The sequence below is a fragment of the Salvelinus fontinalis genome, chromosome 28, assembly GCF_029448725.1.
Source record: "Salvelinus fontinalis isolate EN_2023a chromosome 28, ASM2944872v1, whole genome shotgun sequence".
Taxonomy (NCBI): Eukaryota; Metazoa; Chordata; class Actinopteri; order Salmoniformes; family Salmonidae; genus Salvelinus; species Salvelinus fontinalis.
In genome coordinates, this window is record NC_074692.1 from 9,136,557 (window position 1) to 9,163,868 (window position 27,312).

The 27,312-nt window shown below is 42.4% G+C and overlaps 1 protein-coding gene across 4 annotated transcripts in view; it reads right to left on the minus strand.

Annotated features, from left to right (window-relative positions):
* Positions 1-27,312, minus strand: part of LOC129826069 (cAMP-specific 3',5'-cyclic phosphodiesterase 4D-like) — a 375,111-nt gene that overhangs the window by 75,832 nt on the left and 271,967 nt on the right. The window lies entirely within an intron of this gene.

The following is a 27,312-nucleotide window of genomic DNA, read 5'->3' on the forward strand; positions in this document are numbered from 1 at the left end:
GATGCTAGCCTGTTGAGGATAGAGGGCGCTATTTACACTTTGGGGGAAAATCGTGCCCAATTTAAACGGCCTCGTACTCTATTCTTGCTCGTACAATATGCATATTATTATTACTATTGGATAGAAAACACTCTCTAGTTTCTAAAACCGTTTGAATTTTGTCTGGGAGTAAAACAGAACTCATTTGGCAGCACACTTTCTGACCAGGAAGTGGAAAGTCTGAAAATGATGCTCTGTTCAAGGGCCTGCCTATAAATGGGCATGATACGTATGAGTATACATGCACGTCATACACCTTCCCCTAGATGTCAAGAGGAAGTGAGAGAAGAAATTAAGTGTTTATCTTGGTCTGAGGTGGAATATATCCTCTTGGCACGACGAGTCATCCATTTCCTGTTTTCTGGAAAGCGCGCAGATGGACCTGGAATTGCCTTCTGAAAAGCCGTCGTTATAGGCGACTACTATCTCCGGCTTTGATTTTATTTGATACATGTCACAATATCATTGTAAAGTATGTTTTTTCAATATAGTTTTATTAGATTTTTGAAATTTATTCGGGACGTTAGGCGTGTTGCGTTGTGTGCCTTTGTTCAGAAAGGAGAGCTTCGCTCCACTTGGCCAGTGTGCTTGCTAATTCAAGAGGGAAAAACGATGTTCTAAATCCAAACAACGACTGTTCTGGACAAAGGACCCCTTGTCCAACATTCTGATGGAAGATCACCAAAAGTAAGAAACATTTTATGATGCTATTTCATATATCTGTCGAACTGTATACTAGTAGTTTTGCGCCCAGGTTTTGGCCACTCTCTCGCTATAACATAAGCCTTATGTCGTAATGAAGATATTTTTTGAATTCTAACACTGCGATTGCATTAAGAACTAATGGATCTATCATTTCCTATACAACATGTTTTTTTTTGTAATGTTTATGAGCTATTTGGTCAGAATAGGTGAGAGTCTAATAGAAATATCCGCACATTCTGGGAAAAAGAAGCTACGTTAGCATAATGGATAACCACTGATTTCAGCTCTAAATATGCACATTTTCGAACAAAACATAAGTGTATGTATAACCTGATGTTATAGGACTGTCATCTGAGGAAGGTTTATGAAGGTTAGTGAAAATTAATATCTTTTGCTGGTTTATTCGCTAACGCTAACGTGCCTATTGCTATCGCTAACGTGCCTTGATGAATGAATGCGGTTGTGTGGTAGGCTATTGTAGTAAGCTAATATAATGCTATATTGTGTTTTCGCTGTAAAACACTTAAAAAATCTGAAATATTGGCTGGATTCACAAGATGCTTGTCTTTCATTTGCTGTACACAATGCATTTTTCAGAAATGTTTTATGATGAGTGTTTAGGTATTCCACGTTGGTCTCTATAATTACTCTGGCTGCTTCGGTGCTATTTTTGACGGTAGCTGTGATGGTAGCTGCAATGTAAAACTGATTTATACCTCAAATATGCCCATTTTTCGAACAAAACATAGATTTATTGTATAACATGTTATAAGACTGTCATCTGATGAAGTTTCTTGGTTAGTTTGGTTGGTTCTTGGTTAGTTAGGTTGGCTTTGTGCATGCTACCTGTGCTGTGTAAAATGTCTGTCCTTCCTTGTATTTGGTGGTGAGCTAACATAAATATACGTGCTGTTTTCGCTGTAAAACATTTAAAAAATCGGACATGTTGACTGGATTCACAAGATGTGTATCTTTCATTTGCTGTATTGGACTTGTTAATGTGTGAAAGTTAAATATTTCAAAAAAATATTTTTTGAATTTCGCAGTCTGCCTTTTCAGTGGAATGTGGGAGGAGTTCCGCTAGTGGAACGCCTGGGCCAGACAGGCTAGGAGTATACAATTGAGATCTTCTCAAGGTCACCTGCGACAGATCAACAGGAGAGAGAGAGTGAAGGAAAAAGGGAGAGTGAGTAACTGAGAATGGAAGTGTGAGAAAAGGGGGAGAGCAAGAGTGTGAGGAAATCAGAGAAGAAGAGAAAAGAAGAGGTAGGAGCTCTGTTTTTCTCTCTCCTCTCTGCTCCTAAATGGCCTTTTCACACTTCCTGTGTCCCAATCCCTTGCTGTACCCTTTCAGAGATCTGTATATAATGACTAGATGCTCATGTCTGCGCCCTAACAATGGGAGTCGTTGTCCCAAAGGTGGGAAGGCAGGCGACAAGCTTAGGTCCAAAATAAGCCCATAGAAATGCATTAGGCTTATTTTGGACAGATTTGGGTGAGAATGAAACCTCTCGCTCCACTTCTTCCTCTCTGACCCTATTACCCCTTCACCAGGCCCCATCACGAACCCAACAAACAGGGCTTTACTGTACTGTCCAACCTACTGACAAAACAGGGTCAAATAAAGGGTTTTGGGTCTTTGTATACAGAGCCTTGGGAATACATATACTTCTCATACTTACTCATTAACAAAGGTGGTGTAGAGAAAGAGAGAGAGGGCACCCACTCCACCCTCCACCGCAGAGAAGGCCAGCTGGGTTCAAAAATAGCTTAGATTGGATGCCTGCCTCACATGTATAATCAGCACACAACCCACTTCATTGCTGAGTAACATACAGTGCCTAGTGAAAGTCTACACACCCCTTACACAGTCTTCACATTTTGCTGCCTTAAAATTACATCTAAAAAGGGATTACACTTGATTTTATTCCTACCGATCTACTCAACCTAGAGGGCATTCGGAAAGTATTCAGACACCTTGACTTTTTCCACATTTTGTTACGTTACAGCATTATTCTAAAACGGATGAAATAAAGATTTCCCCCATCAATCTACACACAATACCCCATAATGACAAATCAAAAACAGGATTTGATCATTTTTGCAAATTCAAAAAAAATGAAGTATTCAGACTCTTTACTCAGTACTTTGTTGAAGCACCTTTGGCAGCAATTACAGCCTTGAGTCTTCTTGGGTATGACGCTACAAGCTTGGCACACCTGTATTTGGGGAGTTTCTCCCATTCTTCTCTGCAGATACTCTCAAGCTCTGTCGGGTTGGATGGGGAGCGTCAATATTTTCAGGTCTCTCCAGAGATGTTCGATCGGGTTCAAGTCCGGGCTCTGGCTCAAGTCCAGCCTCCTGCATAGTCTTGGCTGTGTGCTTAGGGTCATTGTCCTGTTGGAAGGTGAACATTTTCCCCCAGTCTGAGGTCCTGAGCACTCTGTAGAAGGTTTTCATCAAAGACCTCTCTGTACTTTGCTTCGTTCATCTTTGCCTCTATCCTGACTAGTCTCCCAGTCCCTGCCGCTGAACAACATCCCCACAGCATGGTGCTGCACCACTATGCTTCACCGTAGGGATGGTGCCAGGTTTCCTCCAGACGTGACGCATGGCATCAGGCCAAAGAGTTTAATCTTGTTTTCATCAGACCAGAGAATCTTGTTTCTCATGGTATGAGAGTCATTTAGGTGCCTTTTGTCAAACTCCAAGCAGGCTGTCCCGTCTGGCCACTCTACCATAAAGGCCTGATTGGTGGAGTGCTGCAGAGATGGTTGTCCTTCTGGAAGGTTCTTCCATCTCCACAGAGGAACTCTGGAGCTCTGTCAGTGAACATCGGCTTCTTGGTCACCTCCCTGATTCTCCCCCGATTGGTCAGTTTCGTCGGGCGGCCAGCTCTAGGAAGAGTCTTTGAGGTTCCAAACTTATTCAATTTAAGAATGATGGAGACCACTGTGTTCTTGGGGATTGCTCTACGTACAATTCCTTCGACCTCGTGGCTTGATTTTAGCTCTGACATGCACTGTCAATTGTTGGACCTCATTTATACAGGTGTGTGCCTTTCCAAATTATGTCCAATCAATTTAATTTACCACAGGTGTACTCCAATCAAGTTGTAGAAACATCTCAAGGATGATCAATGGAAACAGAATGGACCTGAGCTCAATTTCGATTCTCATAGCAAAGGGTCTGAATAGTTATGTAAAAATATTTTTTTATATCAATTTAAAAACATTTCTATAAACCTGTTTTCACTTTGTCATTATGTTTTATTTTATTTGATCCATTTTAGAATAAGGCTATAACGGAAAAAAATCTTGAAAAGGGAAGGGGTCTGAATACTTTGAGACTGGATCACATAACACCAATTTTATAGCCATGCTGGTGTGTCTTTGGCATTAGCATTAGCATTTTGTGTAATTTTCCCACTGAGACTTTTTTATCCCCCCCCAAAAATGTACCCCCTTTTTCGTGATTATGATCTTGTCTAATTGCTGCAACTCGCCAACGTGCTCAGGAGAGGTGAAGATACCGAGTCATGCGTCCTCCAAAACATGACCCGCCAAGCTGCGCTTCTTAACACCATCTCGCTTAACCCAGAAGTCAGATGCACCAATGTGTCAGGAGGAAGCACTGTTCAACTGACTATTGAAGTCAGCCTGCAGGCGCCCGGCCAGCCAACAAGGAGTTGCTAGAGGGCCAAGGAAAGACCCCCCGTCCAAACCCGGACGATGCTGGGCCAATTGTGCGCCATCCCAGTCATGGCCAGGCTGTAGTGACGCCACAACACTGCGATGCAGTGCCTTAGACTGCTGCGCCACTTGGGAGGCCTTCCTTCAAATTGTTTTTACCTGTGCTTTTCTCATTTCATATTTATTTTTATCCTGACAAACACCACAGGCCCTGTGACAAGCATACCCATAACATGATGCATCCACCACGATACTTGAAAATAAATGTATCTTTGAAAATGGGGAGTACGTTGTGTAGATGAATATGGAAAATGCAAACTGTGCCAGGGGTGTCTAGACTTTCACTATGGACTTGTAAGTCTCCAAAATGCCATCTATAGAAAGAGGAAGGAGAGTAAGACAGGCAAATAAATCCTTGACATGAATGGAGGCTCCTCAGAGGAGGAAGTGGAGGACCATCCTCCTCAGTGAATTTCATAAAAATAGTAAAACATCAACATCAGTGGAAGCTCCTCTGTGTACATTGACTTCAATACAAAACCTAGGAGGCTCCTGATTCTCACCCCCTTTCATAGACTTACACAGTAATTATGTTGACTTCTGGAGGACGTCTTCCAACCTATCAGAGCTCTTGCAGCATGATCTGACATGTTGTCCACCCAATCAAACGATCAGAGAATGAATCTAGTACTGAAAGTATAAGCTACAGCTAGCTAGCACCCCAGCACATAACATGTGGTGAGTAGTTGACTCAAAGAGAGAGACAATAGTTGAACAGTTTTGAACAAATTCATTTCTTCCAAAATTAAGGAGAAGCAAGAGAGAGAGAGACAGAGAGAGAGAGAGAAATAGCTGTATATTTTTGTAAATATATGTTTTACCTTCATTTACTTAGCTAGCAATGCAGCTAGTTAGTTTAGTCTACTCAAACACCCGTTAAACAGAGAGGGCTGCTACGTTAGCTAGCTGGCTATGGCTACCCAAAACTGGAACTTGTCCAAGTCAAGGTAAGCTTTTGGTTTTATTTTATTGACACCGGGGCCGCCGGTGTAACTGCTACACTGCTTGCTGTACACTGTACTGCATTATTTTAGCGGGTTTACTAACGTGTTAGTTCTAGTAGATATGTTGACTATGACATTAATATGGTGAAAACAAGGTAGGCTGTGTGTAGCGGTTATGGTATGAAAGTTTGGCTTGGAAAGGTTTTTTCGCCTGGTCACAGACAGCTGTTGTATTGTGCACTGAAGGGAAAAGGTGAGAAGGAATTTTACACTGCTCAAAAAAATAAAGGGAACACTAAATTAACACATCCTAGATCTGAATGAATGAAATATTCTTATTAAATACTTTTTTCTTTACATAGTTGAATGTGCTGATAACAAAATCACACAAAAATTATCAATGGAAATCAAATTTATTAACCCATGGAGGTCTGGATTTGGAGTCACACTCAAAATTAAAGTGGAAAACTACACTACAGGCTGACCCAACTTTGATGTAATGTCCTTAATACAAGTCAAAATGAGGCTCAGTAGTGTGTGTGGCCTCCACGTGCCTGTATGACCTCCCTACAACGCCTGGGCATGCTCCTGATGAGGTGGCGGATGGTCTCCTGAGGGATCTCCTCCCAGACCTGGACTAAATCATCTGCCAACTCCTGGACAGTCTGTGGTGCAACGTGGCGTTGGTGGATGGAGCGAGACATGATGTCCCAGATGTGCTCAATTGGATTCAGGTCTGGGGAATGGGCGGGCCAGTCCGTAGCATCAATGCCTTCCTCTTGCAGGAACTGCTGACACACTCCAGCCACATGAGGTCTAGCATTGTCTTGCATTAGGAGGAACCCAGGGCCAACCGCACCAGCATATGGTCTCACAAGGGGTCTGAGGATCTCATCTCGGTACCTAATGGCAGTCAGGCTACCTCTGGCGAGCACATGGAGGGCTGTGCGGCCCCCCAAAGAAATGCCACCCCACACCATGCCTGACCCACCGCCAAACCGGTCATGCTGGAGGATGTTGCAGGCAGCAGAACGTTCTCCACGGCGTCTCCAGACTCTGTCACGTCTGTGACGTGCTCAGTGTGAACCTGCTTTCATCTGTGAAGAGCACAGGACGCCAGTGGCGAATTTGCCAATCTTGGTGTTCTCTGGCAAATGCCAAACGTCCTGCACGGTGTTGGGCTGTAAGCACAACCCCCACCTGTGGACGTCGGGCCCTCATACCACCCTCATGGAGTCTGTTTCTGACCGTTTGAGCAGACACATACACATTTGTGGCCTGCTGGAGGTCATTTTGCAGGGCTCTGGCAGTGCTCCTCCTGCTCCTCCTTGCACAAAGGTGGAGGTAGCGGTCCTGCTGCTGAGTTGTTGCCCTCCTACGGCCTCCTCCACGTCTCCTGATGTACTGGCCTGTCTCCTGGTAGCGCCTCCATGCTCTGGACACTACACTGACAGACACAGCAAACCTTCTTGCCACAGCTCGCATTGATGTGCCATCCTGGATGAGCTGCACTACCTGAGCCACTTGTGTGGGTTTTAGACTCCGTCTCATGCTACCACTAGAGTGAAAGTACCGCCAGCATTCAAAAGTGACCAAAACATCAGCCAGGACGCATAGGAACTGAGAAGGGGTCTGTGGTCACCACCTGCAAAACCACTCCTTTATTGGGGGTGTCTTGCTAATTGCCTATAATTTCCACCTGTTGTCTATTCCATTTGCACAACAGCATGTGACAGTTATTGTCAATCAGTGTTGCTTCCTAAGTGTACAGTTTGATTTCACAGAAGTGTGATTGACTTGGAGTTACATTGTGTTGTTTAAGTGTTCCCTTTATTTTTTTGAGCAGTGTATATACAATGAGCAAAGTGATCATGCGGTTTATATGTGGCTGCTAGTTCTGTGTTTGAGTGTCAGGGGTTCATTCCACCGATTCTGTTGAAAAACGTTTCTGAAAAGGAAGCAAACAAAACTAAACGAATGGGGAATAAACATACCTGAATTTGTCCAATAGAAACTCTAGTTATCAACTGTTGGACTAATGATTACAACCTATATCAGCTGGATGCAGTCACTGTCTGTCACCTTGATTACTCTAATTTCCCTGTGCACCTACATTGTAAACTTCAATTCGTAGGCTAGGTTGTAGCAACCTCATGATAGGTATATGGAAAATATGAGTATCATGTCATAGCCTAAACAAATCGATGTTACGTTGAGCTGGGTGAATGGAATATGAATAACAGTCATCCAATATGCTGTAATAGAAATAAGGCCATGCTTGACATCTGAAATGGAAACCTTATGGAAAGTTTTCCATGTGACGGGTATCAAAAAGCTTTTGAGGGAACCGAAAGTTTTGGACTAGAAATCCACTCTAGTGTACTCTTTGCGTTGTCCAGGTGACCAGGTTCTTTCGGTCCTCTTTGTCTTTAAGCTCTCCTTCCAGGTTTGTAAATTTGTTTCCATGGTTGCAGAATGACAGAATTCAGAAGTGCAGGTAGGTCCTGATAACCAATCAGGCCTCAGTTGCTAGGAGACAGCCTCAGGTTTAATAATCACTCATTTAATGAGACAATGTAATGGGAAAACGAATGGGTATGACCACCAGGCTTCTCCCCAAGCCTTATTGTAGTAAAATCTACAGGAAATGATATGCAATATAAGGAGTGTATAAGAAGATCAGAATGCATGAGAATGGAGTATTCCCATCTATGTAGGTGTCATAGAACAATATTCAACAATTAATACGCCTATATCTAAACTCAGCAAAAAAAAGAGATGTCCCTTTCTCAGGACCCTGTCTTTCAAAGATAATTCGTAAAAATCCAAATAACTTCACCGATCTTCACAGATCTTCATTGTAAAGGGTTGAAACTCTGTTTCCCATGCTTGTTCAAATAACCGTAAACAATTAATGAACATGCACCTGTGGAACTGTCATTAAGACACTAACAGCTTACAGACGGTAGGCAATTAAGGTCACAATTATGAAAACTTAGGACACTAAAGAGGCCTTTCTACTGACTCTGAAAAACACCAAAAGAAAGATGCCCAGGGTCCCTGCTTATCTGCGTGAACGTGCCTTAGGCATGCTGTAAGGAGGCATGAGGACTGCAGATGTGGCCAGGGCAATAAATTGCAATGGCCGTACTGTGTGACGCCTAAGACAGCGCTACAGGGAGACAGGACGGACAGCAGATCATCCTTGCAGTGGCAGACCACGTGTAACAACACCTGCACAGGATCGTTACATCCGAACATCACACCTGCGGGACAGGTACAGGATGGCAACAACAACTGCCCGAGTTACACCAGGAACGCACAATCCCTCCATCAGTGCTCAAACTGTCCACAATAGGCTGAGAGAGGCTGGACTGAGGGCTTGTAGGCCTGCTGTAAGGCAGGTCCTCACCAGACATCACCGGCAACATCGTTGCCTATGGGCACAAACCCACCGTCGCTGGACCAGACAGGACTAGCAAAAAGTGCTCTTCACTGACGAGAAGTGTTTTTTTTTTGTCTCACCAGGGGTGATGGTCGGATTCGCGTTTATCGTCGAAGGAATGAGCATTACACTGAGGCCTGTACTCTGGAACGGGATCGATTTGGAGGGGGAGGGTCCGTCATGGTCTGGGGCGGTGTGTCACAGCATCATCGGACTGAGCTTGTTGCCATTGCAAGCAATCTCAACGCTGTGCATTACAGGGAAGACTTCCTCCTCCCTCATGTGGTACCCTTCCTGCAGGCTCATCCTGACATGACCCTCCAGCATGACAATGCCACCAGCCATACTGCTCGTTCTGTGCGTGATTTCCTGCCAGACAAGAATGTCAGTGTTCTGCCATGGCCAGCGAGAGATCAACCCCCACCTGTGGAAGAGATCCACTGCAGTACTTAATTCAGCTGGTGGCCACAGCAGATACTGACTGTTACTTTTGATTTTGACCCCCCCTTTGTTCAGGGACACATTATTACATTTCTGTTAGTCACATGTCTGTGGAACTTGTCCAGTTTATGTCTCAGTTGTTGAATCTTGTTATGTTCAAACAAATATTTACACATGTTAAGTTTGCTGAAAATAAACGCAGTTGACAGTGAGAGGACATTTCTTTTTTTTGCTGAGTTTACAAGACATGAATGATATAAATGTACAGTTATCAATATTTTCTGAAGATGTACCCAAGTAAAACAGGTTTCCTGAAGAGAACAATATGTGAAAAGCACAAACACTTCAAGGGTCACAACATCCATGGACAGTTCATGACTAGTCTACCTGCCATGGTTACGTTTACACCTGCAGCCCATTTTTTATATATTTTTTCATTCATTTGTCTTTTGAAAAAGATTTGATTTGAAAAGATCTGATGTGATTGGTCAAAAGATATCAGAATTGGACTGCCTGTGTAAACACAGGAATTAAGTTGGATGTTTCAGTGAGGAGCTAAGCTGGATGAACTCTCAGGGCTCTATTTTAACAAACCTAACGCAATGATCAATCTTAGCGCTGGCAGTAGAGCTATAAGTTTCAGGTTGAGTCAGAAATATTTGAGCTATTTTCACAACGGAAATTATAGGCGCAGTAGCTGGCGGTGGCGCGAAACGGCTGGGTTTTGATGAATCTCTACACTGATTCACTGATTCACTGATTCACTGATTCACTGGTTCACAAAGCAGTCAGAAAGTTTTCCACACTTCAAATGTATTTATTAACCTTTATTTAAACAGGGAGTCACATTGATATTAAACTATTTTACAAGACAGCCCTGTATACGTTTACAAATAAAACACAATACATAAATATAACAACAGCCCTACATATACATTGCAAATAAAACCCACTATAATAAAACCCACTATAATAAAACCCACTATAATAAACCCACTATAATTAAACCCACTATAATAAGACACATAATACACAACCTTAAATATATATTTTTTAAATGTATCGCATTCAGTAACGTAAGTCTCCAATCAATAATTGAAAATTCCTGAAAGGCACCAGAATATCTAATTGCAAGGAATTCTGTGTACTGTTCCACAAATAAGGGGGAAAAAACTCAAATCTGATTTGCCTAATTCTGTGGAGACCAAAGGGATCTCCAGAGTTATCCATCCCTGTGAATGGGTTTGGTAATTTGTACGTGTAAAATGAATCAATGTAGTAATGTACAACGGAAGTTTCTGCAAGACTGCTTTGTTACTAAATAAATACGAGAGTGCAGCTCTCTTCATACAGACAGAGGCCCATCCCACATGTTTGTAAAGAATACAATGGTGAGTACTAAAACCGTCCCCAGGGATAACAAAATACTGAGTCCAATGGTTTCAAAACAGAGGCTGTCGCGTGCATATAAATAATATCACCATAGTCTATTAAAGGGAGCAGCGTCGTTTGAACATTCTTCCTTCTATTTTCAGGACTGAGGCAGGATTTATTTCTAGATGAAAAACAATCATAGAGCTCAGCTTCTTTGTCAAGTTTTCAATGTCTATTTCAAAAGACAACTCGTCATCAATCCAGATACCAAAGTACTTATAGTGAAAAACTTTCTCAATGTAGGTTCCATTTGGAGTGCAAATACGCAAGTCCTCAGGGTCAACATTACGAGATCTAGAGACCAGCATTAACTTGGTTTTATTCGCATTTAACACTAATTTAACATCAGTAAGTGATTTTTGGATTGAGTCAAAATCATGCTGAAGGTCACAAATGGCCTGCTGCACTGAAGAGGCACAGGAGTGAATAACTGTGTTATCTGGGTAAAGATGAATGTAACAGCTGTTAACAGTATTTCCAATGTCATTTATATACAACGTGAACAACAATGGCTCCAAAATCGATCCCTGGTGTACCCCTTTAAGCACGTCAAGAAATTCAGATTTTTACCCCGTCTATCATAATAGCCTGGGTTCTGTCACTAAGATAATTCTGAAACCACAAACAGGCATCAGTGCCAAGGCCTAACACAGACAACTTCCTCAATAAGAAAGAACAATCATCTGTATCAAATCTTTTGACATATCTATAAATATGATGGGACAAGCGTAACACACTAGGGGATTAGGCAGACGTCAGCACTCTCTCTCTGTGTGTGTGTGTGTGTGTGTGCGTGTGTGTGTGTGTGTGTGTGTGCGTGTGTGTGCGTGTGTGTGTGTGTGTGTGCGTGCGCGTGCGCATGCACGTGTGTGTGTGTGCGTGCAAACGAGTGTGTGTGTTACAGAGGTGTGAATCAAAACCAGTCATACCCATGAATATGAGAAAAGCAGACGCAGACAGGCATACAGTACAGTAATCTCACTCAGTGTCTCCCAGGAACACATGTAACCACCATGGCTCTCTGAGTCTGCCATGCTCAGTCACAGTCCTGCAGTCAGTGCACAGCGATAGACAGAATCCTAGTATGCACAAAACAACAAGACTAGTGTGCCAACACACAACATAAAGAAAAAGATGATCATGCCAACAGCTCTGCAATTACAACATATGAAGAGTAAATGAGCAGACAAAACAGGGGGTAAGTGTCTTCCCACTGTGATGTCCTCACGTAAAACATCTTAGATTGTCTCTGGGAGAAGCACATGGAGCACCAGTAAGCTGTTTACAGGTCAAATCCAATATCAACTCAACACCACTCTGACACATCACAGCTAATGGGATGCAAAGTGTCAAGATGGATGGATTTGATTTGATCTTATTAGGATCTGTTTTAGCCCAAGGGCTAGTCTTTCAAGAGTCCTTAAGAAATGTAAAAAACACACATCAATTTGAAAAACATCATAAGCAAAGTAAAAGCACAAAAACACAAACAAAGATCTACATTCCTATTACCTATACATATTACGAGTTACACCCCCCCAGCCTCCCACATACCTCATGTGCACATATGAATTTAAATACAATATAACATATTACAATAACCTCAACAGTAATGACAGATTAATGACATTAATAATCAAATCAGTCATTCAATCAAACTCTGACATGCGCTTTTCTTTTTTTCTAATCTCCGAGAAAGCACACGCACACACACACACACACACACACACACACACACACACACACACACACACACACACACACACACACACACACACACACACACACACACACACACACACACACACACACACACACACAGCAGAACTAGCACATGCCTGTGCTAATAGGTTTAGTCTGGCACCTCTCTCAGTGATGTCAGAGTAATCCCTCTTTAAAACCCTGATGACATCATCAGAGCGTAGTGTCACTGCATGTGTTTGGGAGGTGGGAGAGTGAGTAAGGGCATATGGGCACAGACAAAGTGTGTGTGTGCTTGTGTGTAAGGGGCTGCCACGATCAAGGATTCCCGAAGATCCCAAAATAATCTGGAGATTAGCCTGGTTAAGCTGTTCTCCAAACAGAATATAGAGCACCAGGGCCACCATGATGATCATAATAATACAACGACACAATGGTAATTGTAATCATACTTCGTCATAAGCTGTGTGTTGTCATAAACACGACAACAGGGTCATCATCCTTAGAGTTCCTATGTTTTTATGCAGTTGAGCACCTTATAATAGACGTTGTGATGTCACACCCGAGTTCTAATATGTAATTCTAAGTGTTACATGGCTATATACTGTACACTGACCGGACAGTTTATTAGGTACACCACCCCATTCACTAAAATGTATCGCTCCTACAAGCAGCGAGTCACGTGGTGGTGGCTTGCGATATAAAGCAGGCATACAGGCGTCTATGCATTCTGTTACACGCCGGATGCTCTCGAGTGGCGCAGCGGTCAAAGGAACTACAAGAGGTGTCAGTACAGTCACTTGTTTGAATCCAAGCTGTATCACATCCGGCTGTGACTGGGAGTCCCATAGGGCAGTGCACAATTGGCCCAGTGTTGTCCGGGTTTGGCCGGGGTAAGCCGTCATTGTAAATAAGAATTTGTTTTCAACTGACTTGCCTCGTTAAATAAAGGTTAAATGTAAAAAAAAAATAAAAAAAAAGATTTAAAAAAAATGGAACGAATGGTTAAAATAGGTGACCTAAGCAACTTTGATCGTCGGTGCCGGGCAAGCTGGATCCATTATTTCTAAAAGGTCCGTCCTCCTGGGCTTTTCACACATGACAGTGTCTAGGGTTTACCGGGAATGGTGCGACAGACAAAAAACATCCAGTCTCAGCAGTCCTGTGGGCAAAAACAGCTTGCTGATGAAAGAAGCCGAAGGAGAATGGTAAGAATCGTACAAGCTAACAGGCGGGCCACAAACAGACAAATAATGGCACAGAACGGCACCTCGGAACACACAAGTCGCCGGTCCACAGATGGGCTATTGCAGTCACAACGAGTTCCACTCCTATCAGCTAAAAACAAGAAGCGTCTCCAATGGGCACGCAATCACCAATGCTGGAAAATTGAGGAGTGGAGAGCATCTCCTTGAATATGACAGTGAGTTGGATGAGATGGAATGGGCTGTTTCCAGCATAAATGTACCGCCATCCAATCTGCAGCAACTGCATGATGCCATAGCGTTAGCATGGACCAAAATCTCTGTGGAACGTATCCAACACCTTGTAGAATGCCCCAAATAATTCAGGCTGTTCTGGAGGCAAAGGGGAGTCTGATCCAGTACTAGATGCCAACTTGACACATCTGTAGGAAGCATTGGAGTCAACAAGGGCTGAAGACGTCGGGAGATGACGTGGAAACCGGCCACTAGTGAACGTTGTTACCTTCAACAAGGCTTTTGTTTTGCTAAGATGTTGTGGCTAGGTATGGTGGATGGGTGTAAGCATCTACCTCCGATTCATATTCAAAAGGTTGCATGTTTGAATCCAGCAATCGAAAGTTATTCTTTAAACCTTAACTTAACAATTTGGAGTTAATGCCTACCCTTAAGAATTCTGAGTTAATGCCTAACCTTAACACTTTGAAATTTGACGTTTGATAAACATGGATGAACTTCTAACTCTGATGTGTGACCGTGAGAGCTTGTAGTGTAGAGTCCATGCCAAAACGAATTGAGGCTGTTCTGGGGGAAAACATGACCAGTTTCAGGAAGCTAGGTGTATATCGCACACCACTACTTCACAGGAGATGCATTTGAACTTAATATAATTTATTTCACATGACCCATCAATTTAGACAAGTGTGTCTAGGTAAGCATCATCTAATAATTATAAAGTTATTATAGAATACAAATTCTATTTTTGATATTGCTACTATGCAAATATGCAAGTAACCATTTCACTGTACTGTACCTTCTGTATCCTGTGCATGTGACAAATAAGATTGTATTTGATATAGTGTGTGTTTACCAGAGATGGTAATGTGAAGAACAACATGACCTGCAACAAAGTCAGATGAGGATATAGGCCAAGGACTAGATAGTGTATTTTTTTACCTGGAGTTTTTCCTTATTGTAGGCTACTACTTTCACCACTTTTAGTCTTGACGTCTTTGGTTTTTTACTACACTTACTTACTCACATGTGAGTCATTAAAGAGATCTGTGGGGCTTAAGAGGTTGTGAATGATGTTGAAAAGGTATAGACAAAGAAGAGCTCTCCAGTACAGATCCACTCGCGGCCAAGATTCAGCCTCCTGGCAGAGGTAACCAGGTTTTTTGGCTAAAAGGTCCCGAATCTAACCCCAAGCATAAATCAAAATCCACAAATAAATGGTTAATTGACCACCAAATCAACATTTTACAATGGCCATCAATCTCAGTCTCCGGACTTAAAAGCCATTGAAAACCTGTGGTTTGAATTGAAGAGGGCAGTCCATAAGCGCAGACAAAGGATATCAAGGATCTTGAAAGATTCTGTATGGAGATATGGTCTAAGATCCCTCCCAATGTGTTCTCCAATCTCATAAAACATCATAGAAAAAGGCTCAGTGCCATTATCCACACAAGGTGAGGGATTGAAAGATATTGAAAATAGTGGTGCCAATAATATTGACCCATATCTTTTTGAGATTTGTTTTTATTACATGTTTAAAAAAATCTATTTCCCTGAGCAATTGTATTAGTATAAATATATATATTTTTAATTGAGCATACAGTACAATACAGTCTTTCTTGCTCATTTTGATCAAGGGTGCCAATAATTATGTACCTGACAATAGCATTAGCCCTCTGGTGCTATATATCATGTCTGCGTGTTTGGGGATAGGGAAAGGGGATTGCACACCTGAATGCATACAACCGAAATGTGTCTACCGCATTTAACCAAACCCCTCTGAATCAAAGCGGTGCCTTAATCGACGTCCACGTCATCGGCGCGGACTCCTTCTCTGATGATAAGCCAAGGTAAGCTACTCCGTCCATTGTTGTCATCAGACTGATCCTAATCACCTTGTTCGTCATAAGCAATAGGCCTCTATTGTTGCTGTTCTCATAAACATTTTCTGCAGGTGAATCCTAACGTGATTAGCCCAATGATGTAACACTCAGGCCAACGGATAGAAACAATCGGACGATACAGACGTCAGTATAACAGATCAGCTGAACGATCCATTGTTCACATTCTGTTCCCAAATTACCTACATTCACAAACAAGTAAGCCGCCTACCCTGAAGGGCTGGGACAAGAGGGATGACCAGTAGGCCTATTGTTTGGAATGTTCTGCTTTGCCCTGATTTTGCTTGGGTTGCAAAATTCCTGTAACTTTCCAAAAATTCCCAGGTTTTCCAGAAACCCTGGTTAGGATACCGGATATAGGCTATAGGATGTCTTTAAATTGATCACAATGTTCTAACTACTCAGAACTGTGTGGTTCATGTACTTCACATAACCCCAGGTCAGTGCCCGGGATTGTTCTTCTGCAGAATAATCACACCTTTTTGTTTTATTACTTCCTTACTTAGGCCTTTATATTCCTTGAGGAACATAGGCCATTGATGGATCGCCTCCATCCCTTTCGGTCTTTTGCCCTCCGCTCCAGACGTCGCCATGTCAGACCCACAACCTTAAACGCTTGCTCTGTGCTTCGTCTCCAGGTACTTCTAGGTCTTCTTCTTTTGCGAGTGTGTGACCTATCCAACTCTACTTTCTCCTCTTGAGTTGTTCTGCTATTGGTTCTTGTTTAGTAGTTTCCCACAGCTTGATGTTGCTGATGATATCTGGCCAGTGGACTCCCAGAAGGTGTCTGAGCCAGTGGTTGGGGAATGCTTGCAATTCGTTCAGTGTGTCAGTGGTGGTTCTCCATGCATCAGATCCGTACAGAACAATGTGTTGAATGCTGTTCTTGCTTCACTAATTCTTGCTTTGACATCTTAATCTGTCCCTCCGTAACACTACTTACTGTAGATAGATTCACCTATCTACCTCCTCTAGTTGGTTGTTTCCATGGTTATGCGTGTGATGTGTTTATTCTTGATCCTCATGATTTTGGTTTTCGGGAGGTTGATCTCAAGTCCAACGTAGCTGCTATTGTTTCTAGAGCAATGGTTCTCAACTGGTTTTGCCTCGGGACCCAATTTCAACCAGGTTGTCTCAGTCACGATCTAATATTCACACTGCCATTTTTTTTGTTGCCAAAATGCAATCTGGAAAACTATGTTTAATGCTATATTGATAGTAAAATGTACCAGCAACGATAGTCCCACCTTTTTCAATGTCAATAATTCAATTTTGCCCATATTCTTGATGAAGAATGTTAAACTCAATGGTTTGAGACCACAAAATCAAACAAATACGCTAAATAGCGCCTCTAATAACTTTTTATTGAAAATAATGTGATTGAAGAAAAAATATTAAATTGTTACAAAATATAAGTTCATTATAATTTCTACACACTTTCGACCTGGTTTAAGTCGTTTAAGTTCATACAGGAGTATTTTTCACTAAAAAAATCGATTTTTTTTCTCAGACCCATTCAAAACCTCCTGCGTCCCAAATTTGGGTTGCGACCCACCAGTTGAGAATCGCTGTTTTGGAGTATGGGATTTTTCTGTATCTGCTGGTGAGTGTGTGCTAATAGTACCAAATCATCAGCCAAGTCTAGATCCTCTAGCTGTTCGGTCAGGCTCCACTGAATACCGGTTTGATTATTGGTTGTTTGTTTTATGATCCAGTTTACGCAAAGAAGGAAGAGGAAGGGAGAGGACAGGCAGCCCTGCCGCACCCCATTAAGGACTTGGAACTTTTCTGTTGGACTTCCTCCATGACGGACTTGACATTGCATTCCTTGGTAGGTGTGCTTAATGATGTTGATGAATTTGGGTGGGATTCCATATTGTGCAATACTTTTCCACAGCTTCTCTTGGTCTATACTGTCAAAGCCTTTTCAAAGTCAATGAATTCAACGTTTTTGTGTCATTACATCTGTTTATTTTGTGAGCGAGGTGTGACTGCTATTGGCCACCGGTCTCAGTGTTTTTTTTGTTCCAGCAGGAAAGGCCTGTCTGATTAGATCCGATGGCCATTGTTGGGGTCTAATGGTGACGTACGCATGGACACAGCACCAGATCTCTGACCTCACACTCACTAATGATACGAACAGATATCAGACAACTAGGCTGTAGCACCTTTACTGTAAGGCTGGTTTAAGGAGGAGCTACGACTGCTTAATCTCTAATCGTGCTCATATATATATTTGCCTTGTGTATCTCCAATCCCTTTCTGGGCAGAGGGCAGGTGCCATGCTGTTAGATGACATGCTGCCAGCCTGCCAGCCTACTGTGCCCCTGCTCTGAGAGGTTCAACCGTTCAGACACAGAGATAGAAAAGATAGATCTGATTTATGGTGAATTTAGTCATGAGCCACCCGCGGCCATCTCTACTCTCCTCTGACAGATCTGACACCGGGGTTGCATTTTTATTGATCTGACTGTTGTGTTCCAAATGTTCCAGAGAGATACAGAAGATTGAATGCTCTATCTTACCTCTGCTACTGGGGATACATGGGAAACAGAGCAGAGGGAATTCAATAAAATGGATGTGAGGGTTGGGGCTATGCAGTCGCAGTGGCTCTCTTCTGTGTGAGGATGGCTGCACATATCTCAATAATAAGTACAGGGACATGCCTTAAAGGCCTTGCAGACAACAGTATTAGAATGACAACCTGACAGTCAAATAGTGCACATGGTCTATGGTGTAGGGCTGGGCGATATGGCAAATAAATGATCACGATATCTATATATTTTTTCATTCGATAATTATCACGATATTAATCAAGTAATGTATAAAAGGTGCATATCTGCTTCAGACTCAAGAATGACTAAGCTTGAACAAACCACTAGGAAGGAAGCCTAGTGGTTAGAGCATTGGCCCAGTACCCGAAAGGTTGCTAGATCAAATCCCTGAGCTGACAATGTAAAAAATCTGTCATTCTACCCCTGAACAAGGCAGTTAACCCACTGTTCCCCGATAGGCTGTCATTGTAAATAAGAAGTTGTTCCTAACTGACTTGCCTAGTTCAATAAATGTTACTTTGTTTTTAAAATATGTGAGCTAAATATAAAATTATACTTTAAGGAAAATTCTTCCATGTTTGCGGCCAGGGGTACCTGGGGTCAATTCAATTGATAAGCCTCTTGAAACCTTCCTTTTTGACTGTGCTAATTGGTAGCATGTCCATAGCAATGCAATGCATAATAGCATTTGTGATGTCTTTGTCTTTTCAATGTTTGCTTGTAGGGCATAAACGCTGTCAGTGTTGACTGCTTTGGGCAAACATCCCTAGATTGGTTGGTGCTTGAGGGGCATTTATCAATACCGTGGCGCAAACTCAAACGTCCTGCATGTTCCAAAGAGTGATTTTGCTTCAGATGTTGATTTTGCTTCAGATGCTACTTTGTAGCCACCTGTCTACGGCACAATTTGCACCGAACATTGCTCCGCTCTTTGTCGGACTTCAAAAAGCCAAACCACTTCCAAATTACTGAAACAGTTGAACCCTTTTTATCAATAATGTCTTTGCTGGAAGCTGCTCCTTCTCCATGGCTATCACTGCCACTGTTTTCGCCCATATCACTCATTTTCCGTGCTTAACAGTGGCTACTCCATCACTCGAGGTGCTAAGAGGTTTTTAGTGGGCGTATACCTCTCCACATGCATATTGTCACTTCGCACGTTCCTGCTGCGTCACAGAGGTGAAATGGACTGTTGTACCTAATTATTCTATATCGACATTATCGAAAATGAATCTAAACGTTTTTATATCATCATTGAGGAAAGTAATTACCTCGATAATTATTGATAGTGATTTATTGCCCAGCCCTACTATGGTGACTTTGTAGAACACTTCCAGAACAACTATAGGACACCCCCAGGACAGCTACAGCACCCGGTGTCACAGGAAGGCCAAAGAGATTATCAAGGAAATCAACCACCCGAGCCACGGCCTGTTCACCCCGCTACCATCCAGAAGGCGAGGTCAGTACAGGTGCATCAAAGCTGGGACCGAGAGACTGAAAAACATCTTCTATCTCAAGGCCAACAGACTGTTAAACAGCCATCACTAGCCGGCTTCCACCCGGTTACTCAACTCTGTACCTTAGAGGCTGCTGCCCTATAGACATAGACATGGAATCACTGGCCACTTTAATAATGGAACACTAGTCACTTTAACAATGTTTACATACCGCTTTACTAATTTCATATGTATATACTGTATTCGACTGTATTTTAGTCAATGCCATTCCGACATTGCTCATCCTCATTTTTATATATTTCTTTTACTTTTAGATTTGTGTGTATCGTTGTGAATTGTTAGATACTACTGCACTGTTGGAGCTAGGAAGACAAGCATTTCCCTACACCCGCAATAACATCTGCTAAATATGTGTATGTGACCAATACAATTTAATTTGATTTGATTTTGTAAAGCTATCACCTTTATGGAAAATATACTGAGCATTGAATCTGACAGTGGATCCCAGACAAAGTGATGCATGGTTACTCAAAGGAACTGGCCCTGCCAAGCACATATTCTGTCCAGTACAATGGTAGATAAACGCTCACTTTCACGCACACAAACGTGCACGAACTTACACACACTACACACATAAAAACGATGCAGGTCTGGGGTGCTGGGTGAGTCATTAGATCTTGGCTGTTGCTGGTTATCGTGAGTAAAGGGAACATTATCTCCAGCCATGGCTCACTGCACCTCCCTTGACTTAAGCTGAGTGTGTGTGTGTGTGTGTGTGTGTGTGTGTGTGTGTGTGTGTGTGTGTGTGTGTGTGTGTGTGTGCGTGTGTGCGTGTGTGCGTGCGTGCGTGCGTGCGTGCGTGCGTGCGTGCGTGCATGTCTGAGTCTGAGTACCTGTGTGTGAGAGTGAGTGAAAAAAGAGTGAGAGAAAAGGTGTGTGCGTGTGTTTGTGAGTGCATTCAGCGTGCGTGTGTGAGGGAAAGAGAGGGCTAAGGAGGAGAGAACAGCACATCCTGAGAACGACGAGCTTCACATCTGGTAAGAAGACTAATGCCAGCTTTGACTGACTGACTCACTCCCCAGCATGAAACACTCCTCTACCAAAAGACACAAAACAAGATGTGAATGTGCAAACAACAGTTACTGTATAGACGGTGAGTAGCGAGTTGAGTAACAAGGAAAGTATTTGATTGTTTAGAAATGGCACAGCATTATGCTGCTATGATGCTCTTCCTATCCAGACGAACGGTCATTTTCCATGGAACATCACTACGTGCAACGCATGCATAGGGCACGCACACACTTCTCCAACAAGCTGTCTATTGCCCCCATGGAGCTCTGCAGCAGACTGACCCCCCCCCCCCCCCAGTCTGGCTCTATATAGCCCACCTTAATAAAGATCTGTGTATCACAAGCAGCACGGCAGGATGACAGAGATTGATGCTGCAGGAGAGGCATCAGCAACACACACACACGCTCTCTCTCTCTCTCGTCTCTGCTGGTCCTCTGGATACACTGAGTGATGGCTTTGCCTCCAGAAGGATGCGGTTCTGGCAGCACTACGACGTCACCAAAAGCCAATTTTCTTAACCTCCACCTCGGTCGCAGCAAAGTAACTGAGAGTGAGGCCATTTTTTCTAAGTTTGGGTGTACACTATTTGATCCTGCACAAGACTAAATGGGGAGAAAGAGAGCTCTTGGGGAGAAAGGGAGCAGCTCATTTCATCCAGTTTCACCACCTGTCTGACTTGATTCTTGAGGCCTCACAGCGCCAATACCTCTGGGAGCAAATAAAGCGCAGAGCTCCATCTCAACTCCTACTGTACCATGGTACAGTATCTAAAAATAGACCTCACATTTCTTCTCTCCTCTCCTCCCTCAGTACATCAAAGTGTATTAGGATTCACTGTATAGGATTACTGTAGGTACACTGCAGCTGTTGTTACATTTCTGACTATTTCATATTTCTGCAAATAGAAATCCACATACAATGTTTTATTTTATTACCATTATTAAAGTGCTCAGACCAAAGCTCACAAACATGGTAATAACATTACATGACAAATAGTGATGCATGATGGGAACGCCTTTAGATTGAGTCAAATTGTCAGTGCCAGCTACAATAATGTTATTATTCCCACATTAACTCTGTTCCTGAAACTAATGCTCTGTCTTTAAGTATTTATAGCCATGTAATAATATTGAACATCGGCAGAGAACGACAAGAACAGTAATTAGCTCTCCGAAGTCCAACCCAAAAAAATCACTATGGCGACAAATGTGTTTGTGACAAATGAAAAGTGAGTCTGCCAACCTAACACTAAGCCACCCATTAATCCCTCCAATGAGAGCTGTGAAGTCTCGACTATCTAACTGACACGCTATTGCTCTAAACCCAACGTCCCCTTTTGACAAAGACAACTGAGCGTCCTCTGTTGACAAAGACAACTGAGCGTCCTCTGTTGACAAAGATAGCACTACCTGTCTACAGGTCTGAGGAGTATAGATGAAAAATCACTCTCCTACGTAGGTGTGTGTGTGTGTGTTTATGTGTATATGCGTGCCTGCGTGCCTGCTGAGTGTCAAATCCAAGGTGAACTGGGATTGTGTAACAGCCAATCAGCCTCTCTCTAGCCAGGTGAGGCTTAATTGTCATGGAGGTAAATGGCAGATTTAGTCTGGCATCTGCTTGTGCTCATGTCTTACTGGACCAGGAGCCATGGGGCTTTCAAATACATACTCTAGTCTATTAAACCGCAGAGCACATGTTAACAACACAACACGCTCAGAAAATAACAATACTGGCTTGAATTCAGAGCGCAACATGTACTTTCAGATCTTTAAATCAATATACCTTGAATATGGCGACTGAATTTGAATATATTAATGTTGAAGAGGTAGACCGAAGTAAAGAGGAAAACTAAAGCAACATGTTAATCCCGTAAAACAACTGCAAGATGACTGTGGGGAGTGAAGTTCTAGCCATTCAGTCAGCAGGGGCTTGGTAGTGTTGGAAAACCAGGGACAGAGAGGATTAGGCTGGTCCATTATTAAACCTCCTAAGACTACAGTACCAGAAATCGGGCACTAGAATTACTGATAATAATTATATAACTTATTTTATTAATTTCACACCATTTTCAAATTCAGAATGCAAAAAAACATATGTTAGGAGCTACTATTTTTGGTGACTTTGTCCTAGAGCAGGGATCATCTACTAGATTCAGCCATGGTCAAAAAAAATCTTGAGTGGATGTTCAGGGGCCAGAACATAATTACAAATAATTTGTTCACTGCAAATTGATCACAAGAAGCCCAAACAGATATATTATTTGACTAAAATATAATAATTTCAAACCTTGCTTATTTTTGTATATGTCACGGATCCCCCCGGTACAGTTGCTCATTCCGTGCACCAGTTCCGGAGGTCTACATCACCGGCCTCTAGGCGTCACTGAATTGTTTCATCACGCACACCTGGTTCCCATTTCACCTGATTAGTAATTGTATAATTGTGCCCTTTGTTCACCATTTTCTTGGTCGGTTATTGTTCCCATATGTACCTGTGCTTTGTTGTTTCGGCTTTCGTGCTGCGTGTATTGTGCACTTGTGATTACGGGTCTCGTCCCGTGTATTGTTATTACGGGTCTCGTCCCGTGTATTTATTAGAGGTTTAACCTCTCTCTTTTGTTTGGGTTACATCCCTGTGTATTTGTGTACGTGGTTTTTTTGGGCTTCGTCCCCGTGCCGTTTCATGGCGTGTTGTATATTTTTGGGTGGAGTATTAAAACCCCCTATTACGTATTCCTGTGCCTGTCTCCAATCATTTATACAACGTGACAGTATACAATAACATGTGTCTCATTATTATACGTGGGAATACTTACCAATCTTTCGTAGCAAAAATTTTGGGGTTTATTATTATCATTTTAGAATTTTCATTGTTGGACATAAAATACTTGGATTTCTAAATGTATTTTGCGACGTTCGCGCACGCAACGTGTCCGGTCTGGTCAGCATGTTAGCATTTTTCACCCATTGACTTCCCAAACCCCAGTCTGGTCTGTCGAGTCTGCTCCGGAAGTATCGTGATGTTGTGCCTCTGGGATTGAAAACTTTGTGACGTCACCGCCCGGCTTCTTCAAGTGGGTGGTGCTTAGAAAATGTCTGCTCCCCAGCAGCCCTTACAGTGCATGCACACCACACAACCACATCGCACGGTTAAACATCGGAACCCATTCACTTTCAATGGAAGGAAAGCAAGAGAAGTGGAGTGAGTGGGGGACCGTTGAGCTATGCAGGATGGATGGGCGAGGGAGCTGAACAGGGTGGGACTTGATACAAATCCTCTGTGATATTGCGATGCGAGTAACCAGTTGAAGCTCACCATAGCTTCCAACCACTACTGGATTGGCTGGCAATGGCTGTTGATACGTAACACTACCTAGCTTGCATGCTAGCTTGTTAGCACCCACATGAAGGTGAGGATAGCATGGCTAGGTGAGTGCTGCTTGTATAGCGTAAACGCTCTGTTACACCGCAGAGCAAAGACAGACCAATCAACTAAATCTATTGAACTAATAAGAACGCTCATTCATTTGCCCACAAAATGCATGTGATTAACATTTTCCTGCAACTTTCTGAAATGACACATGAATGCCCATGTCTCTGTGTGTGTGTGTGTGTGTGTGCCGTTAGCGATGATGCTAATGATAACATTCTTCTGGTAGAGACGGAAAGGTTTTGCCAAAAACCTTTTCAATTCAATGTTATCTACAGAGTAGCCTATGCCTACCTGGCAGATTGATATCAGGATTATTTACATCAATCCAGTGGCCATATGTTTTGCAAACTCCGCAATTACGAGTGCTACAGAAACATCGCTAACCAAACAACGGTCGCATGCTGGAGTATTTCTGTCTGTAATAAAGCCCTTTTGTGGAGAAAAACGAATTAGGATTGGTCTGGCTGCCAAGTGGGTGGGCCTATGCCCTCCAAGGCTGCACCACTGCCCAGTCATGTGAAATCCATAGATTAGGGCCTAATGAATTTATTTCAATTGACTGATTTCCTTATATGAACTGTAACTCCGTAAAATCTTTGAAATTGTTGCATGTTGCATTTATATTTTTGTTCAGTATAATATAGACATTTTACAAAGTATGAAAAGGCTTATTCCTTCACGTCATGAATTCACTATGATATCATCAAATTTGTATATGTTTTATTATACCTTTATTATGTACTTGATTATTTGGGTTGAAAGGTGTTTTTTCCCCAGACATAAATATTGCCCTCTTGCTAGATTGATGAATACAGCCATAGCGAAACAGTGCAAAAGTGCTGCCAGCTCAAGAAGTTTGAAGACTATAGTGATAAATAATGCACATCCATCTGAATGCTCATCTGTAGACACACACACACACACACACACTGTAGGGGTTGGATGGTGCCTTCCTCTTCTATGGGGACTGAAACAGTGCTCGGTCCCCCTGCAGCAAACAGACACACCGTCAAAATGAGTTCTGACAGCTCATCACTAAAGGAATGAGAAGAACGTCTTTGTTCAGACAACCATGACAACGTGGCCATATTGTCACTCAATCTGTCTGTTATATCCCACCAAACCCCTGAGAATATCCATGAAAGGGGAAACAAATGATTGGAAGAAAAATTCTACATTCATACTAAACTGCAACTCTGTACTGTACTATGTATTTGTACTATACTGGAACATATACTGTACTTGTATACTGGAACTCTGAGGAGGAATGATTACCCATTCAGATTATCTAACCAATTAACATGGCAATACCAAATTATTGTTATACATTAAGAGCAGCCTGCTGAAGCTAAACCATTCAATCTCTATAATGAGCATCAATTCATGACTAAATGAAAGGCATCCTTATTTAACTCCCCTACATAGTCTATGTCCAAAATAGCAGCACCCTATTCCCTACATAGCGCACTATTCTGACCAGAGCCCTATGGACCCTGGTCAAAAGCAGTAGGGGACAAAGTACCCAATTGTCATACTGAGTAAAAGTAATGATACCTTCATAAAAAATGAAAAAAGGTCAAGTGAAATCCACCCAGTAAAATACTACTTGACTAAAAGTCTAAAATAATTTGTTTTTAAAATCTACTTAAGTATCGAAAGTAAATGTAATTGCTCAAATATACTTAAGTATCAAAAGTAAACGTTTTTAAAATGTAAGGATAGCCAGGGGCACACTCCAACCCTCACACATCATTTACAAACTAAGCATTTGTGTTTAGTGAGTCTGCCAGATCAGAGGCAGTAAGGATGAGCCGATGACCAGGCATGTTTTCTTGGTTAGTGTGTCAATTTGACCATTTTTCTGTCCTGCTAAGCACTTAACATGTAACAAATACTTTTGTGGGTCAGGGAAAATGTATGGAGTAAAAAGTACATTATTTTCTTTAGGAAAAGACATCAACAGTAAGGTAAAGTACAGATACCCCAAAAAACGACTTAAGTATTACTTGAAAGTATTTTTACTTAAGTACTTTACACCACGGGTCGGAACGGTGCCATTTGGGATGCAAACATAGAAGACAGCAGGGGCCTGAGGGTGTTATTACCCACACCTACATGTACACTACTATACATCCCCCTACTTACTGTACTGCCATGGCTTTGAGGAAGAGGATTAGATAGCACCTCCTGGAAGAACAGCCTAAACAATTCAACATTTTACTAGCATTTTCCCGGCTTGATAGTTTCAAATCTTGAGGTACCCTTAAGCATCTGCAACACAGTCTTTCAGACAAGGTCAAAGTCTTTCAAAGTTGCCCTCACAAATGATAGCATGTCATGTTAAATACTTTCTCAGCAACCCTATGATGATCACGTCTGTATGACAAAAGTAATCAACTTCAAGTTTGAAGTGTGACTTTAGCAAGCGATATCAAAGGATATAACTTGCGGCAATGCTGAGCATGTGTGTGTTTTAGAGAGAGAGAGAGAGAGAGAGAGAGAGAAAGTGAGCGAGAAGGAGAGAGAGAGAGAGTTTGTTTCTCTTCATGTAGCTGCTACTGGATTAGCTAGGAACATTCCTCCTAACCGCTGTCTGTCTGTCAGTCTGTCGGTCAGCTGTTCCCCCATACAGCCACAGTCTCTGGTTTGGCCTCTCTAAAGGTCACAGTCTAGTGGCATCCCTCCACTGCCTCTAATCTAATACTGATCAAGTAAACAATGAGTTGGAACTACTGTACATATTTTCCTAACCATGTGACCTGAGCTAGAGAAACTCAACAGCTGACGCCGGAGGTTTTATTCCCACGTCGGCCACCTATACTGAATACATGTGTTTGCTCTAAATTGATTTAGAAAAATGGGCTATATTATTATTCCATTGTCTTATATGGAGTTCTCCTGACCTGAGACAATGCTTGGCTGTGCACACGTAGAGAAGCAAAATAATGTCTACAGTGTGAATCTGCACAGAATGTGCTACAGCCAGCGTTTGAGCT